The 18567-nt window shown below is 44.6% G+C and overlaps 1 protein-coding gene across 1 annotated transcript in view; it reads left to right on the plus strand.

Moving 5' to 3' along the window:
* The window catches only part of ROR1 (receptor tyrosine kinase like orphan receptor 1), a 469887-nt gene that overhangs the window by 445043 nt on the left and 6277 nt on the right, over nucleotides 1-18567 (plus strand). The window lies entirely within an intron of this gene.

An 18567-nucleotide genomic window follows, 5' to 3' on the forward strand; every position in this document is an offset into this window, starting at 1 on the left:
AGGGAAAAATAAAAAGAAAAACACAAGATCGGAAAAGAGGAAGAGAGAAGAAATCCAACATTGTTTACTAACTTCATTGTCCAAAATACCCTTTCTATAAATACCATGCATTACTTAATCTTTGGATTAGGCACACTTTAAAAGAACTACTGTTCTCTCTCCCCTGCCCTTCCTACACTCTTTGCAGCCTATTTTGTACCCTGCCTGCCCTCTTCTCCCTGGGCTCCATCGGCGACGTCCCTCCTTTGAGCTTTTCTGCATCATCTTTCAGCAGTTGGGTCACTGGAGGTCCCGGCAGGGTCGCTGGCCTTTGCCTTCAGTGGGCGCAAGCACTAGCTCTCCAGCTGAAACACAAACCGGGCTTTCTCCCGGGAAAGCCAACAGGGACCTCTCCACAAGGATTTCAGTTAAAGCATCTAGGATCCTCTGGGTCAGAATGGACTCAATGGCAGTGCGTGCGGTAGTGATTTCCGGCGTGGTTTTGTTTTCTGGTTTTGTGTCCAATGGCCATTTTTTGTGTCTTATGACGATTCCATAGGCGTTGTTGTTCATTCACTCAACAAGCATTGACCGGCTCTGCGGGTTAGTGACTTCATTATTCTTTTCTCCTTGATAAGTGACACATCACTTCAAAGGCAGTTTTAAAATCCTTTGTTGACGTGTTCTCAGTGCCCCCTCCTATAAGACCTCTTGAATCAGTCTTCAATAGTCCTTTCTTAGCTTCAATTTTTTGGTGTGAACTCAAGCTCATGATACCAAACCCACCCAACATACGCCCTGCTGTGGAGTCGATCCCGGATCAGATAACCCTATCAGACAGAGTAGAACTGCCCCCATGGATTTCCAAGGCTAAAATCATTAAGGAAGCAGGCTGCCACACATTTTTCCCACGGAGCTACTGGTGAGTTTGAGCCCCTGACCTTTCATTGAACAGCCAAGCACTCCATCCCTGCACACGGGCCCCTGAATGTAATTTTAGAGGAGCAAATGCCTTCCCGCTTTCATTGACTAATCCTTTCACCCAGTAAGTAGAGGAGCATCATTGGAATTGACACATGGCCCTCATTTAATTTTATTTGGCTTTGTTGTTTAAGTTATTTTACTTTAGTGGCCTTGAAAAGTGTTGCTATTCTAAAATCATCTGTTGGTGAGGTCTTAGAGTCTCTTACATTCTAAAAAGTCTTTTTCAAATGTCCAGCCTCAACAAAACCGCTGTCTCTTACTAAACATGCATCACTACCGTGATAAGAGCCAAAGCCCAGACAACCAGGGATTTCATTCAGGGACAGATGTGGAAGTGAGAACTCCATGGTTGTCATCCTAGCTTCCAGCAGGGGGATTGATGTACCTTATTGGGTTGTGCATACAAATTACATTCCATCCTCACGAAGCTGAAAATGAGTGGATTTCAGAAAACATAGGCTTTGAGAGTTCGGTGAGTGGTCCAAGGTGAGACAGTAGCATCGGGTTTGAAGTTGCCTGATCTGTTGTGTTTTTCACTCCACAGAACCCCAGGCTAGAGGGCTGTACAGGGCTCTCTACCCATGAGTCCTGAGAGACCTACGAGTCACTTATAACTATGAATCCTTTCTCCAGGTGAAACGCAGGCTGGGGCAGGATCACTGTGAGGATTTGTAAGGGAGAATCAAGGCAAGATAAGGCCTGGTAGAACCTGGCAGCGTGGTTTTGAACTTCCCCAGCATGACCCTCTGTTGTAAAAATGCCACAAGGGCCATTTGGTTGATGGTCAGTACATCTATGCCAGGATCAGGGCCATCTAAGAACATCTATGCCAGGATCAGGGCCATCTAAGAACATCTGTCAGGATCGGGGCCATCTAGGACAAGTACCAGTTCCCCGGAAGGACGAGGAAAAGGTCCCGCCTCACTCACTTGTCATAGGAGTGATGCATTCTTGAGGTCGAGTAGCCAAGATTTTAGGGAGCTATCAAGAGTGGGCAGGGAAAGGGAGGCCACGGTGAGTAGTGCATTCTTCCTTCTACCCATGAATGTCTGGGCACCTTGAAGACCACTCCCCTTCTTCCAGAATTGGGGATTTTTGTTTCTGAAGGATGTCAGAAATCCCTAATATGTACGTTAAATCATCCCTAATGTTCTTTTGTAAAATTTACATCTAATCACATATATCTTTCTGTGTAACTATTTAATACCATTTAATTATTGTAGATGTCTGTCTTAATATAGAATTATTTAATATAGAATCATGCTCATATCCCTAAAGGAATTCATGAAAGGCTGAGTCATTCATTCCTAGATGTGAATTTGCTCTCCTGGCTTTGGAAAGATTGGCACTGGACGAGGTGTCCAGGTAATTCCCCGAGTGTCAAGGGGCAAGTACTGGAACGCGGCCTCTTCATTTGGGGTTCGTTGTCCTACAACCAGTTCCTTCCTTTACGTTACTATTTAGGAAATGAACATGCACAGGAAGCATACAGCTCGGGACAGGAAGCAGGCAATAGACTCTGGCCTCCCACTACGTTGCTCTTATACAGCCATGGGCGGTCTGGCCAAAGGCTGCTTCCTGGAGGGAAATTAGTTTCCTACCAGCTTCCAGGAACAGATTGTGATGCAGTTCTTAGAAGGAGATGAAGTATATCCTCAAGTAAAGTCCTCCAAAAATCAAATTATTTGATTAGCTAATTACAAACTACCATATAAACTCGAGTATAAGCTGACCTGAATAGCAGCCAAGGCACTGAATTTTACCACAAAATTTGCATTTAAATTGTGCTGAAAAACTCGGCTTATACATGAGTATATTCGGTACTTTCAGATGATTCTTGCATAGGTCTGACGGCATTTCAAGTGAAGGGCACACTTTATTTGAGTTATTATGCACCTTTGTGAATGACAAGCATACCTTCGAGAGACAGTATGATCAGCCAGGAGCATGGGCTCCTGACTGTGACTGCTTGGGTTGACTTTATGATCTTGGGCAATGGCCTTGACTCCTTTGTATTATCGTTTCCTTATATGTAACATAAGGAAAAGTAAGAACATGATCCATTGAGTTGTCAGTAGATGAATTATTTTGTGTAAAACACTTTTTTTTTAAATCACTGCCATCAGATCCATTCTGACTCATCGTGACCCTATTGGACAGGATAGAGCTGCCCTTATGGGATCCCAAGATTGTAACACTTTATGGGAATAGAAAGTCACGTCTTTCCCTCATGGGGTTGTTGGTAGTTTCTAACTGCTGACCTTGTAGGTAGCAGCCAGTGCATAACCACTGTACCACCAGGGCTTTTAAACACTTAGAGGGCCAGTGTTAGCCATATCAACATCAGCCTTGCTGGTGGAAACCAAGTGGTTGGACAGCAGGACACTAGGCAACTTCAGAGGTAGTAGAGGAAAACAGAAGTCTTGATATTATTGTACATTCACAAGATAACCTTACAGCTGACCTACTTGACCTTTACAGCCAATGACTTCACCCTGTTAATGGAATAGTAATGGTGCCCTTCTTCTCTGCTATTCCTATTATAAATATTGACAAGCCTTAGAAATTCCAACAATCTAGGTATAAGAGAGACTCAAATCAGGTTGATTATAGTAGTTATGCTATGTAGCAGCCACCGCCCGAGAGAGCCTGGCTCCTCTTTGCTATGGTAGAAGCCAAGGCAAGGTCATTGGCAGTTGGGAAAACCATCTCTTAGCTTGTAGGTCGGCCTCGGCTTACCATGGACTTCCATTGTTGGTAGAGGTTTGTTTGTAGTACATTATTGGTCAGTAGACATGATGCTTTGGATTTTTGTAGACTTTGAAATAAAGAAATAGAGAACTTTGTGGCTTGACTAGAGAAACCAGACATGCATTGACTAGTACATATGATCAAAAACTGTACCAAGCGCTTTTATACCTACTCCTGCATTTAATCCTTGTAGCTATTTTTGCGGTTGTACAACCAAGGAGCTGAGACTCCAAAAGATTAAATGAAAAACTAACCGTCACAGAGTTGGTTCTGACTCACAGTGACCCCATGTGCATCAGAGTAGAACTGTGTACCACAGGGTCTTGAATGGATAAGTGTTTGGAAGTTGACCACAAGACCTTTCTTCTGAGGTCACTGGTGGCCTCCAACCTCCAACCTCTACACGAGCATGTTGACCATCTGCATTACCATGGGACGCCAACATATTCAATAACGTGCCCAGTCAAAGAGCTGGTAGTTCAAAGTTGATTTTCCATTCTGAGTGAAGGAAGCCCTTGCTGACTCTAGAATAGCCTTTTGGTCACAAAACAAACAACTAAATATGTTTCAACGTGGTCAGTGTGGACTGAAGGGTAACCACGGATAGCACTCTGATGAATCTCTAAGAAATGAAGGCCTAGATCAGCGGTTCTCAACCTGTGGGTCGCAACACCTTTGGGGGTCGAACGACCCTTTCACAGGGGTCTCCTGAGTCATAAGAGTCGCAAAATTACACTTATGAAGTGGCAGTGAAAACAATGTTATGGTTGGGGGGTCACTACCACAAGAGGAACTGTATTAAAGGGTCGCAGCATTAGGAAGGTTGAGAACCACTGGCCTAAATGAAATCATTTCAGTTCTGTAAAGGAAAAGTGGATTCGGGCCAAAGCAATAATGTACCTTTACCTGTCTGTCCCCCATGTTGACCATGTGAGACAAATTGTGAAAAGTTCTGGGATAAACTTTCCCAGCGGTGTGGTGAAGTAAGCAGTGTTTTTCTGTTTCTGGATCATCTCCAAAGCATGTTTGGCAAAAGGCTCTCCCAACAGTGTCAAGGTTTCTACAACCGAGGGCTCAGAAGGTACCTTTCAGCAGCACCTCAGTACTTTCTGAAACCGAACGGAAGGAGGAATGGCTCAAGTCTCTTGGGCTGCACCAGGGTCGGGGAAAGCAACAAAAACCAATGCTAACCCCCCACCCCACCCCGCCCCACCCGCCGGACTCTCGTAAGGGCTTTGGCTCCAGTGAAGTTTGAGTTATTCAGTTGTTTGTTTTGGTTCCTACTGAGTGCCTTTCCTGGAAAACACACAAAGGACTTTGGAGACCCTAAAGAAAATTCCTGAATGTAAACAGTCCGTCTCTAAAATGACTGCAAAAGGTCACTGACACATAAATATTACATGTACCTATAAAATCCAAAAGAAAGGGACCCACATAATATAGGGTGCGCTGTGGGGGTCGGGGGGAGGGGGAGAATGTCTTGGAACACACAATCTCCCAGACTAGAAGTAAAAGGAGAGTGGGAGGCCTGGCTCAGAAACGATGGAAGCAGGTCTTCTCCAGCCTTACTCTTATTTCTCTTTGAGCCAATTCAAAAGTGAAATACTTTAAAGATCATCTCGATCCAAGTGAATTTGCCCTTCAGGGTTTCCACTGTCTGTTTCCATCTCTCTTCACTTGCTGGGCTGCTGAGTATTTGGATCAGGAAGAAGAGGCTCCTGAGGGAGTTTAGAAACGGATACCCTTTGGGGAGGATGACCGGCCACAGCAGACAGTCTGGCTGACAAGAGCTGGCCTGAGTCCCCAGAGAGGAGGATGGTCTAGGAAGAAGTAAAATGTTTGCCCAAGTTTAGGAAGAAGGAAAACGTTTGACAAAGTGTGAGTTTCCTTTTAGCCTGTGAAGAAAGGCCACTCCTTGTCCAGTTGCATGTAGAGCCCCACCCGCAGGCCCCACCAAGAGGAACACGTCTTAGAGGACTAGAGCGACTGGCCCTCCGAGTAACCAGTGAACCAGGCAGAGCAAGGTGTCCTCACAGAGGTGGAGATGTTCCCCTTTGTTCCACCTCTTAACTGCCCCTGGGCACATTTAGCCTTTCTGTATGTTCAATTGCCGCAGCTGTTTACAGAAAGAAAGAAAGAAAGAAAGAAAGAAAGAGAGAGAGAGAGAGAGAGAGAGAGAGAGAGAGAGAGAGAGAGAGAGAGAGAGAGAGAGAGAGAGAGAGGGAGGGAGGGAGGGAGGGAGGGAGGGAGGAAGGGAGGGAGGGAGGGAGGAAGGAAGGAAGAGTAAGCTATATTTATGGAAAGTCGTTCGGTGTCCTGAAACTGGTTCTGACTCATAAGAGCCCGTGTACATCAGGATGAAACCCTGTACCGTGCTGGGCCATCCTCACAATTGTTACCCTTGAACCCATTGCTGCAACCACTGTGTCAATCCATCTCAGAATGTCTTCCTTTTTAGCACTCCCCTTGACTGACCATGGTGTCCTTTTTCAGGGACCAGTCCCTTCTGATAGTGAATCTGGAGGATATGAGATGGCATCTCATCTTGAGGTCTAAGCAGCCTTCTGACTGAACTTCTTCCAACACAGAGTTGTATAGGCCCTTGGTAGCTCAAGATATCTTTCATATTCTTTGCCAACCCTGCATTTCAAAGGCATGGATTCTACTTCAGTCTTCACTATGCATTGTGCAGCATGGCACATGCATTGAAGTGATTGGAAATACCATGGCTTGGGTCAGGCAAACCTTTCTTGTCCAAGTGGTATGTTTGATTAAAACTCTAAAACAGTGGGTCTCAACCTTGCTAATGCTTTGACCCTTTAATACAGTTCCTCATGTTGTGGTGACTCCCCAACTATAAAATTACTTTCGCTGCTACTTTGTAACTGCAATTTTGCTGCTGTTATGGATCAGGTGACCCCTGTGAAAGGGTCATTCAACCCTCCCAAAGGGGCCGTGACCCACAGGTTGAGAACCACTGCTCTAAGGAAATCTTGTAAGACATTTACCTAATGTATCATTTGTGGTTTTGACTGCATCTTGCTATTGGGCCTCTCCATCATCTCTTAGATTCCTTTGTTGTTCATGAAGTCTCCTGTATAGTCACCATTAATGTTGTTGAAATAAGGGGTATTTGCAATGAAGTCATTGGTCCTTCAAAATTCTATCCTGCAATACCTCACATCATTTCCATCACCAAGCTATATTGTCCAGCTACTGATCCCCCTCCTCACAGCAACCCGATAGGACAGGGTAGAGCCGCCCCTGTGGGCATCTGAGACTGTAGCCTTCACGAGAGTTGAAAGCCTCATCTTCCTCTCGAGGGGCAGCTGGTGGTTTGGAGCTGCTGACCATGCAGGTAGCGGCCCAGAACCCATTATGCCCCCTTGATTCGATGGTAGTGAGTATTTTCCTTTTTATCCATCTTCTTTGTCTCAACGTTCACATTCCAATGACCAGTAATTACTGACATAATTTGCATGTTTGATCAATTTCAGATGGCACAAGTTGGTAAAGATCTTCAGTTACTTCGTCTTTGGCATTAGTGGTTGGTGCATACACTTGTAGAAAAGTCTTCTTAGCATTCTTCCTTATAGGTATATGCGTATTATCAGTGACAGACTGTACTTCAGGGTAGATCTTGAAATGTTATTTCTGACTGTGAATACAATTCCTCCTCGATTTTCCATTCACCCATTTGTCTGATTAAAAATGGCCAACTAGTGAGTCCATTTCAGCTCACTAATAACTGGAGCCCAATGGTGTAGTGGGTTCTGAATTGGACTATTCTCTGCAAGGTCAGCAGTTCCAAACCCCCAGCCACTCTTTGGGTAAAAGAGGAGACTCTCTTCTCCTGATAAAAGCTGTGGAAACCCACATGGGCAGTTCTACCCTGTCCTGTAGGTCCCTCTGCGTCAGAATTGACTTGATGGCTGTGTGTTTTCTGTTTCATTTTTAATGACTTTCAACGTTCCTAGAGTTCTTCTGTGTACGTTCCATCTTCTGGTGATTAATGCATATTGATGACTCTTTATTCTTGTTTTTGCTTGTGTGAATCATGTCATGCCAAGAAATGAAGTCCTGATCAGTGAAGTTGGTTCATAATGTGGAGGTCAATTCTACTTTGTGGAGGCAGCATTCCCCCAGACTTGTAACTTGTGGGGCTCACTCTTCAGCACTACATTAGATCATGTTCCACGACTGTTCATAGAAGAGATCTTTCAGCCTAGTTTGTCTTAGTCTAGAAACTCTGCTGACATCTGTCTGCCCTAGATAACCCTGGGAGCATCTGGAAACCTGATGGCGTAGCTTCCAGCAACACACAAGCCACCGCAGAAGAGCGGACTCAGAGATGGGTAGTAGTTGTGTACAGTACTGTTTATTTAGTTTCCTTTTATTTCATTCAGCAAAAGCTTTCAAGTCATTCATTTCTGTTAGATCGTGCCTCTTTTCCATCTCTGAAATTCACGGAATATTCCAGTGAAGCCTGGAATAAGAGGGTTTGGGGCAGGGGCTGGAAAATTTACAATTAGAGTGTTTGGTTGGTTTGGTTTTTCTACCATGGAAAATATGACCCTTCTCTGCAAATCCTGAAAACTCTAGTTTTCTTTTCTCCAGTTCTATCCCCTTTCCTTTTTCCCTGCCCTCCTTCCCCCAAGCTTCCCTTCTTCTTCCAACTGTCTGGAATCTGAAAAACAGACAAACTTTCCATTGGCAAAGGAACTGAGCTATGATGTGTTCACCTCAGAGACCAGAAAGGGGGCAGAGCTGTTCAGCCAGCGCCTCCTGGATCCCCACCTCCTTTGCTTCTCAACCTGGCTCATTCATCCTGACCAAGAGACAAGCAGAGGTGTTAACCAGTGGCAGCTTTCGAGAATGAGGGACAAAGAAAGGTAGAAGCAGCTCTGGGGGGAAGAGGGCTGCTTCAAAGGAACTTAGGAAATCCCAAGGTTGAATAGTCCCTATAGATCAAAAATCCATCACTCCAGACTGAAATAAGAATAGCGCTTGGGAAGAAAGCAGGATTCTTCTAGCTTTCTGAAGCTGGTGGCTGTGTCATATTCCTTAACTTGATCTCATCTCTTGCCAGCTTCTCTGTCTACTTCTAGGCAATCCATCTCTCCTTTCTAACCAAATACTTCTGGGTGTATTGGAATGACATGATAGTCCTAAAATACTATCTGTGCCTCTCCCCTTTGTCAGCACTAGATTTCCATCTAAAAATCCTTCTGGGATCCACCACCGCTCCTTAACTACTGCCCTTACCACATGCTGCCCCATTTAGTGCTAGAATGCTCTCGGACACTCTTCCACTTACTTCTTAAAGCCATTCTCTTTCGGGACTTCTGAGCTGCCTATCTTATGGACATGACCCTTTTTGTGTTAACAGTGATGTAATCTACTCTAAGGCTGTTCTCCAAGCCTTCGTCCTCTTTAATTTCTCGGGAACATTTGATATCCTCAGCCACAATCTTGTTATACTTTTGCCCTTGGATTTCTTCTTCCTATTACATTTACTACTCTTTAAAATTCTCTAAACAGGATCTCTCTCTCTTTCTCTCTCCCTTCCTCCCTCCCTCCTTCCCTCCCTCCCTCCCTCCCTCCCTCCTTTCTCTCTCTGGATGTGTAGCTTAAACTATGAGGAAATATGGAAAACTATTGGTCAAAACTCCCTCCTGCATTTGACTGCCTAAGCCAGAAGGCACTCAGTTCTGCTCCAGCCTTTGAAACTGCCCACAACCCCCAAATAAAAGAGCTGTGGCCTTCCAGCTTTTAAAATGTAATCATTTCCAGTTATGAGTGGAGACAATTGTTTCACAATTCTGATACTGTTTACCTAAGGACCAGTAAAACGCACAGGAACGGAAAGTCGGCTTTGGAGTCAAGCAGACTGATGTCAACATCCATGCCCAGATACAACCATGCCACATTCATACACTGTCCAGCGCACTGAGGCCCAGCACCGGCAAAGGCTTTTGTGCCAAGGTTGGCGTATCCCAGTCTTCTGGAGGGGACAGCAGTGTGCCAGCCTAAGGAAGTCCCGCTCAGAGACAAGAGAGCTCTGGCACCCTGAGCAGTCCCCTTCTCTATTGTGGAGCGCTTTGAGGAGCTAATGAAAACTATGCTTCCACTTGCCAGAAAAACACTCCACCATTGGAGGTGGACATTCTTGGATTTCGGTCTTGGCACCATGTAAACTCACTCAACAGTGGTGCCTCGTTGGGCAAGCTCCTACATGCCTTGGGTTTTTGTTTTGTTTTGACCCACAAAATGGGAAAATGGTAGTATGAACCTCCTGGGATTCTGATGAGGATTGAATGTGTTGATTATGCTTTACGCACCTATTAGAGACCAGACAAGGCCATTCAGTTGAATTTAGCACCTACCTGCTGTGGGACTATGTAAATGGCCTGCTACTCAGTTTTTCCATCTGCAAACAGGGATCCCAGTCACAACTCCCCATCTCAGAGGATGGTTGTGAGGATATGAAGAGCTAATATGCGCAAAGTACTTATGGCCTAATGCACAGACCCTCATAAAACAATTGCAGCCCTTATTCTGAGCTTAGTCTCTGGCGCATGGCAAGCATTCAACACATGGTAGCTGTTATTAAACTCAGATTACAAACTCATCTAGATTAGGAGCTGAATCCTCCCTCTTTGGGTTTCTCTCCTGGCTCCTCAGGCGCAATTTTGTATCTGTACTGTTGGCTGCAGAGTAGATGGACTATCAGTTAACTGCATTTGCAGACAGCTCTCTCTGCAAAGATGGACTCTCGACGGAAATAGAGCCCAGCCAACGGCATGGCCTACCTTCTAGAGAGATGGATGTTTTAGAGCCTCGAGTGTCAGTGCAGCAGGGGCTGTGGAGAACATAACCCCAGTGAATGACCATCCGTGGCTCTCCGCTTCCCTTGATTGGGCATTTCCAAGGCACCTTCTCAAGCAGAGGGTTCTTTGCTCTGCCTGTGTCACTCATCGCAATTGCTCAGTCGGGTCCTTCAGACACTGTGGTCCCTTAGAATGCAGGAGGCAGGGCCTCTGCTGACTGCGTCATTGTCTGATCTTGAAAGCCTTCCTTCTTTCTTCCTGTGTTTCTCAAAGCAAGGCCCCCAGGCCAGGAGCAACCACACCATCTGGGGAGCACGTCAGAAATGCAGCCCCTCAGACCTCACCAGGGACCTGCTGGAGCAGAAACTCTGCCGGTGGGGCCAGCAATCTGTGTTTTCACCAGCCCTCCCAGGGCTGCCGGTGCTCGCTCTGACGTGGCCAGTGGACCTGAGCTGTGGCCAGTGAGGAAGTCCCCGGGGAACAGATATCTCAGAGAAAACATGTGCTGCCAGAGAAAACAGGGACTTGGTAATGTGATCCCATTGCACAGAGGGCCCCTCTAATGTCAATCAGGCCTGAATCTCTGTCTCAGTTCCTGCCCGACTGAGAGCCAACGACAGTGGGTTTAGCCTGATCTTCTCATGGAAATACCCAAGTCCTGCTACAATCTGTTTTACACGGAATCCCCAAGAACACTGATCATAGGTAATCAGCTGCCAAAGAGGCATCAGTCAGTTGTGGAGCAATGTTGCTTGTTGTTGTTGTGTCTTTGTTATGTGCTGTCCAGTCAGTTCTGACTCCGAGCAAATCTGGGTCCAACCGAACAAAACACTGCTCGATCCTACACCATCCTCACAATCGTTGCGATGGTTAAGGCCATTGTTGCAGCCATTGTCAATCCAGCTCACCAGATTCCTCCTTTTCACTATCCTTCTACTTTACCAAACATGATATCCTTTCCCAGGGACTGATTTGTCCCACGAGCACATCCTTGCTTCTAAGGAATGCCCTGGCTGTACTACTTCTAAGATAGATCTATTAGTTCTTTGGGTGGTCCAGGGTACTTTCAATATTCTTCACCAGCACCATGATTCAAAAACATCAATTGGTCTTCCGTAATCAATGTCCAACTTTCACATGCATGGGAAGTGATTGAAACTATTATAGCTTGGGTAAGGTGCACCTTAGTCCTCAAAGCGACATCCTTGCTCTTCAACACTTTAAAAAGAGGTCTTGGTGTCAGATTTACCCGATGCAAAGGGTCATTCAAGGTCTTGACTCTGCTTCCATGAGCAATGATTGTGGATCCAGGAAAAGCAAAATCCTCGACAACTTCACTCTTTTCTCCGTGGATCATGATGATACCTGTGGGTCCAGTGGTGAGGATTTGGGTCTTCTTTACATTGAGTTGTAAGCCAGACTGAAGGCAGCAGTTCTTGATGGGCCTCAGCATGTGCTTCAAGTCCTCCTCGCTTGCAGCCATTAACTTGACCCTGACTCGGGGCCACCATAGCACAACAGAATGAAGCATGACCCAGGCCTTTGTGGTGGTTGGCAGGTTAGAGTTCATTGTTGCAGCCACTGTGCATTGTGAATGCCTTCTAACCTAGGGGACTTATTTTCCAACACGGTTTCAGATAGTCTTCTATTGTGAGCCCTGGGGTTTTCATTGGCAGGTATTTAGAAGTAGATTGCCAGGCTGTTCTTCCTAGTCTGCCTTGGCCTAAACACTCCGCTGAAACCTGCTTACCACACGTGTCCCTGCTGGCACTTGAAATCTTGGTGATATTGTGTCCTGCATCACAGTAGCACACAAGCCTCCACAGTATGACCAACTGACAGACGGGTAGTGGCTTGGGACCTTAGAACACAGGAAGAGTGTTATCCTGGAGTGACAGGACTTGCAAAGACTGCAGGGAGAGGTTTGAGGTTCACTGTATGAATCTGAGCTTCAGTCTTTTTCAAGGCCCAGCTGTGGAAGGCACATTCTTACCCAAGAGAGGCATTCTGGGTTCTGGTTCCTTCTACCTTAGCCCTGCCCTTTTAAAGGTGCCTGCTTTGAGAGGAACCCAAAAGTAGAGTAAACATATCTCATTCAGGTTTAAGGCAAAAAGACAACAAGCACAAGAGAGAGGCGGTCCCTGCAGCAGGTTGGGGACTGTCACAAAGTCCTCACTGTTTCCTTTGGGAATCATTTCTATCAAGTGAGCAGGAAATGACAGGTTACTATTAAAACAGTTCCCCTGGAGAAGTCATCTCAATGACATTGTCACCTGAGAGGAAAGGAGATAAAGTCTCAGGGCCTATCTTGCTTTTTTTATCTGCCACTTACATGATTACAATTTAAAACAAAAAACAAAAAAAGTTTACCCATGGTCCATTGATTTCATATCTGAAGGGATCACCCCCCCCCCCCACTTGGATTTCTTCACTCGGATGAAAGGAATTGGCACGGGCAAGCAGTCTAGTCCCCCGTTCATCAGCAGTTTCCGACAGCACTTCAACAACAATATCAACAACAACAGCCGCCACGCCTTCTGCCCCTCCACCCAGACTGAACTCACTGCAGCCAGCCGTCCCCTTCCTCTGCCTCAGAGAAGGGCCCGGTACACTTGACCATCACAGCATCCCAAGGGAGCACGCCCCATCAGATTTAAGAACAATGTATCGATTGCATCAGCTTCGATTCTTAGTCTGCCCTCCCCGTTACATAATTTTTTTAAAAAATAAGGCACTGGGGCAGATGTGTGTTTACTTTGAGAGGTAAAAATGTTAACATTTAAACTGAAAGCCTGTTTCAGTTTTAAGGTACTTAATTGCCTTACAGCATATAATAAACCGAGCCCATCTTGTCATTCAACTAATGGAGGGAGTGATAAAGAGATAGGAGCCGGGGACCCTATCCATTCCAACTTTCCTTTGTACTTGGTTTACTTTGGCACCATGCCTCATGTGTATTTTACACTTCTTTACATTCTGTACGTCCCTGTATGACAAATACTTGTCAAACAAAAACTAAACAGATTTATAACCCCTTCACTTGAAATGAGCCAAAATTGAACTGCCAAAACTTTATGACTTCATTTTCTTTCATAGTTTTCTACTACATTGGTTCAAATAGACGAACCCCACTTGAGGTCAGGCCGAGGTCATTTCACTTTCATTACTAAAATATAATTTACAATATGCCAGACCCAAACAAGTTTAGCCTAAAGGGTTTGTATAATGTAAACCATCTGTTCCCCAACAATACAGCTAATTTCCTGCCGTCACCGTACAGTCTACTGACTGCTTCTTTAAGGGCTTTTATGATTTTTTAACTAGTTCAGGATTTATGTAAAATTTGAAAATGGGTCTATAGTTAAGACTCATTTGTACCAAGTAACTTGAGCATTTTAAAAATGCAAATCACTCTGCAAATGGTTCCCCTGGAACCAAGCTCCACGCAGGGGTGGGGGTGGGGGGCAGGAATCCAGACATTTCTGTGCCTGCTGCTGCACAGGTGTCTTAAGGCAAAGTTTTGCTAAACCTGCCGATTTTAGATGCTTTGTGTGCAAAACCCACCAGGTGGAGTTGACTGACTCTGGTGAACTCCCCTTTCCTGCTCTGGGCTGGAGGGGCGTTTCGACTGTGTGCTGGCTGGCCGGCTAGGCATTGGTGCCATAGGAACAGGCCACACTTTTGAGTTGAAAGGGACTCCCGGGCTGAACAGGGGAGAAGCGAGTTTCCCACTGAGCAGCCACCCACCGAGGCGGAGCTCATCACCCAGCAAGGTGGCGGGCCTCAAGCACAGCCTCCAGAGACACGCCGCGTGACCGTGGGGTTGCTGGCCAGGCGACTTCTCCAGTTTCAAATAGAAAAGTGCGGTCCCCAAAGCAGGAGACCTTGCCCATCCAAGCACAGCTCATTATGGCTCTCCAGAATATTCCTGATACTTTGTCTAAGCCTCTTTCTCCATTTGTAAAGAGGAAAGAGTAAAAGTTCTCCTTCCAAAAGCAAATACAACCAGAGAACCAATCTGCTTACCTCAGCGTAAGGGAATGCAGCAAGCCTGCTCAGCTGTGAAGCTGCAGGGCCGCAGTGTGTCAGCCCTTTGCCTAGGTGCTTGCCACTTTTCTTCCACCCGCAGAAACATGGCCCCCTCGCCGCCCTTTCTCGTCTGCTACCATGCAGACTTGCCCTGGTTGCTGTCTCTCTCCACCTCCATCAGCACCTCCCAGGACTCTGTGACCACAGACCCCCCCAAATTCTCACCCAGCCTCCGTCTCCAAAACAAATTGCCAAGTTTTAAAGGATTCTTTCTTATAACACAAATAGGAGCACAGTAAAGTATTAACCAAAGGAAACTTGACACTTTTTTAAAAAATTAAAATTACAGGGTATTATAGGAGATAGTCAAGAACTGCTTAAGACTCTAAATGATTTTAAATTGCTTGCTCTTACTCCACTTCCCATATAGTTTCCCTAATAAGGACACTGAGAATCATTTAATGAACACTTATTAGGTGAAAATTATATACATACCATGCAAGCAAGAGATCATTTCAGGGACCTGGAAACAGAGGCTCAGAAAAGTTAAGAAACTCATCATCTATGCTCAACCAACAAACAGGACACCTTCCATAGTGCATTGAATGAGTTAAGATTTGGTTAAGTACTCACACTGGTGAGTACTTGTACCCGTATTAACTACTCTTCAAGGCATTCAACTGTTTAGGGCATTTGACTGTGTAGATTGGAACAAATGATGCCTAAAATTGAGAAAAATGGGGATTCTAAAACATTTAATTGTGCTCATGTAAAACCTGAATATATGAGGCTAAGCAATTCAAACAAAAACAAAGGAATACTGTTTGAAATCAGTGTTAAAATATTATTTAAAATCAGGAAAGATGTGCATCTGTGTTGTCTCTTACTTATTCAGTCTGTACGCTGAGCAAATAATCCAAGAAGCTGGACTATGAGGAGAAGGAGATGGCGTCAGGATTGGAGGAAGACGTGGGTATAGCCTGTACCATGCATGTGGAACAACCTTGCTTACTTAATTAAAGTGGAGCGGATTTGAAGCACTTACTGACAAAGGTCAAAGACTACAGCCTTCAGTATGGATGAGACTTCAACATAAGGAAAATAAAATTCATAACCAGACCAATAAGCAACATGAGGATAAGTGGAGAAAATACTGAAATCTAATTTTACTTGGATCTACAGTCAATGCCAATGGAAGCAAGTCAAGAAATAAAATGGCCATTAGGCCAATCTGCAAAAGAGCTCTTTAAAGTGTTCAAGAGCAAAAATGTCACTTTGAGGTACATCTGACCCAAGCCATGGTATTTCAGTAACCTCCTACAAGGAGGTACCCCCGAAACCTGGAATTGACCTAGGTGGAGTCAAATGTTCATAGTACACATTTTTCTCACTCTGAGTTAGTGCACCCAGTGGTGTCGCCTGGGAAGGTTCTCTTTGATCACAGTGATTTTTTTCATAAAAGCAGTTTCGTTCGAATCTCATTTTTTTATGTGATGGCTGATTTAAGGGAACAATGTGGGGCTGTGAAATTTTGTCTCCTGCTTGCAAAAAATGCTGCAGAAACTTTGTGATGTTGAACACAGCTTACAAGGACAATGCTATGGGAAAAACTCAAGTGTACAAGTGGTTTTCTTGTTTCAAAAAAAAGTGAAATGTCAAATGATAACAAGTCTTGTTCTGGATGTCCGTCAATTTTCCAATCTGATGAAAATGTCCACTTATAGTGTATTGGGAGTTTGTTCCACCAGGTCAGACTGTTAGTCAAGCTTTGTATTTAGAGGTTCTGAAAGATTGTGTAACAGTGTGTGACAAAAGAGGCCTGATTGGTGGCAGATGGGGGACTAGTTTTGCCACCATGACGATGTACCTGCTCACACAGCCATCTCAGTGTACCAGGACTTTGAAAAAAAAACAAAACAGCATGCTTCTCTTGCCCCATGCACTTTACTCACTTGACCTCACTACATGCAACTCCTTTTTGTTTCCGTGAATGCAGAGGGACATGAAAGTACAGCAATTTGATGACCTAGAAGAGGTGGGAAAACAAACAAACAAATAAACAAACAACAAGGGAGGTGCTGTCAGCCATCCAAACAGATGAGTTTGACAGATGTTTCCAAGTATGGAATCACAGATTTGACAAATGTATTAAGTATAATGGAGAGCATTTTGAAGGCGATAAGTTTGTTTTATTTTTAAAAAATTAAATATATAGCTTTTTAAAAATCTGGGTTTTTGGAGGGGTACCCCCTTGTATGTTTGTAAAAGCTGGACACTGGTTAGGGCTTAAGAATTTATGACTTTGAATGATGGTGTTGGAAAAGATTATTGAATATATCTTGAACTGCTTGAAGAGCAAACAAGCTTGTCTTAGAAGAAGTACAAGCAGAATGTTCCTTAGAAGCAAGGCTGGTGAACCACCTCCTCCTGAACGCTGGATGTGGTGTGAAGAAAGGACACAATGCTGGCAAAGCAGACAGTGACAAAGTGGCTAAGTCAATGGGCTCAAATAGAAGAACAGTTAGTCCGAGAATGGTGCATGCTGTTTTGTACATAGCATAACTATGAGTTGAAATGGGCCCAGCATCTAACAACAATATTAACGAGCAAGTTGCCAACTTAAAACCGCTTAGGAATCTAAAGATCCTTTAGTGTGAATTATACCATGCTGCCTATGCGTTGGATTCCCTGGGTGGTGCAAACAGCTAATAATCCCATCTGTTAACCAAAGGATGATCGTTTGAGTCCACCCAGAGGTACCTCAGAAGAAAGGCCTGGTGATCTCCTTCAGAAAATTCAACCACTGAAAACCTGGGAAGCACAGTTCTCTGACACACATTGGGATCGACTCAATGGCAACTGGTTTGCTGGTTTGCCTGTAGAGTAGCAGGAAGTGGCTCTGTTCCTAGCTCCTCTTTATGTGGGGCTAATATTCCTTGAATTTCTATCCTAATTCCCATTGTCCCTCCAAAGAAAATTTTATGTTCAGTCCCTTTGCCTCATTTTAGCACTGAAAGGCTGTTTAGGATTAAAAGTAAGTAATACTTGCTATGCTACATCATTTGGGTAGGGATTGAAGAAACTAAATAAGTCAGCATTATTAGGAAAGATCTTCATGGGAATCGCATCTTAAAGCCAGTCAGAGAAAAGTGCACCTGAGGTCACATTTGCCAGCAAGTCAGCTCCTGGAAGCAGCAGCAGGAGTGCTCTAGCTGTTCCCGTGCTCAGCGCCCACATGCTATGCTCCCGATGGAGCGACAGTGTCTCCAGGAAGAACTGAAACCCTGTATGTTAAAGGAAAAATAATGCGGGGACTTGTGATTGCTTAAGAAATGACCCGATTCTCTCCCACAGAGAGATTGGTCTACAGGTTTTTAATTTAATTGCTTATTTTGGGGGATTGGTAATATATATAGTATATACATTTCGAAAAGTATAAAAAAGCATGAAGCAAAAATTTTCATACCTCAGTGCCCTTCTTCTAGTTCCAATCTTTATAATCTCCTCATCACCCAGTCCCTCAGTACAACCAGTTGCTTGGGAGTCAGTTCTCACTCATGATGATCCCCCTACGCCAGAGGAGAACTCTGCTCCACAGTGTTTTCAGTGGCTGGTTTTTCAAAAGGAGATCACCAGGCCTTTCTTTCAAGGCTTCCTTGGGTAAGCTGGAACTTCCAACATTTGGGTTAGCATCTGAGGGAGCACGTTACCCACGCACACCCCTGAAACTACTGCAATGTGTTCCCTGGGCTTCCTCTCAAAGTCTCTCTAGCGTATGTAAGCCAGTGTAGTCTCTCTATTTCTAGTTTACATGACAGATGTATACAATATGAACTGTTTTGGGGGCTTCATTTGTCTTCAAAGTACCACTTAACAGAGGTATTTTGAATATTTTGTCATATCAGTGTATAAAAGTTTTCTCATCTTTTATAACATTCTGTTTCCTAGGACCACCATACTTTATTAGGCTCTGATAGGTGCATATTAAAGGAGC

Source organism: Tenrec ecaudatus, chromosome 1, assembly GCF_050624435.1.
Source record: "Tenrec ecaudatus isolate mTenEca1 chromosome 1, mTenEca1.hap1, whole genome shotgun sequence".
Taxonomy (NCBI): Eukaryota; Metazoa; Chordata; class Mammalia; order Afrosoricida; family Tenrecidae; genus Tenrec; species Tenrec ecaudatus.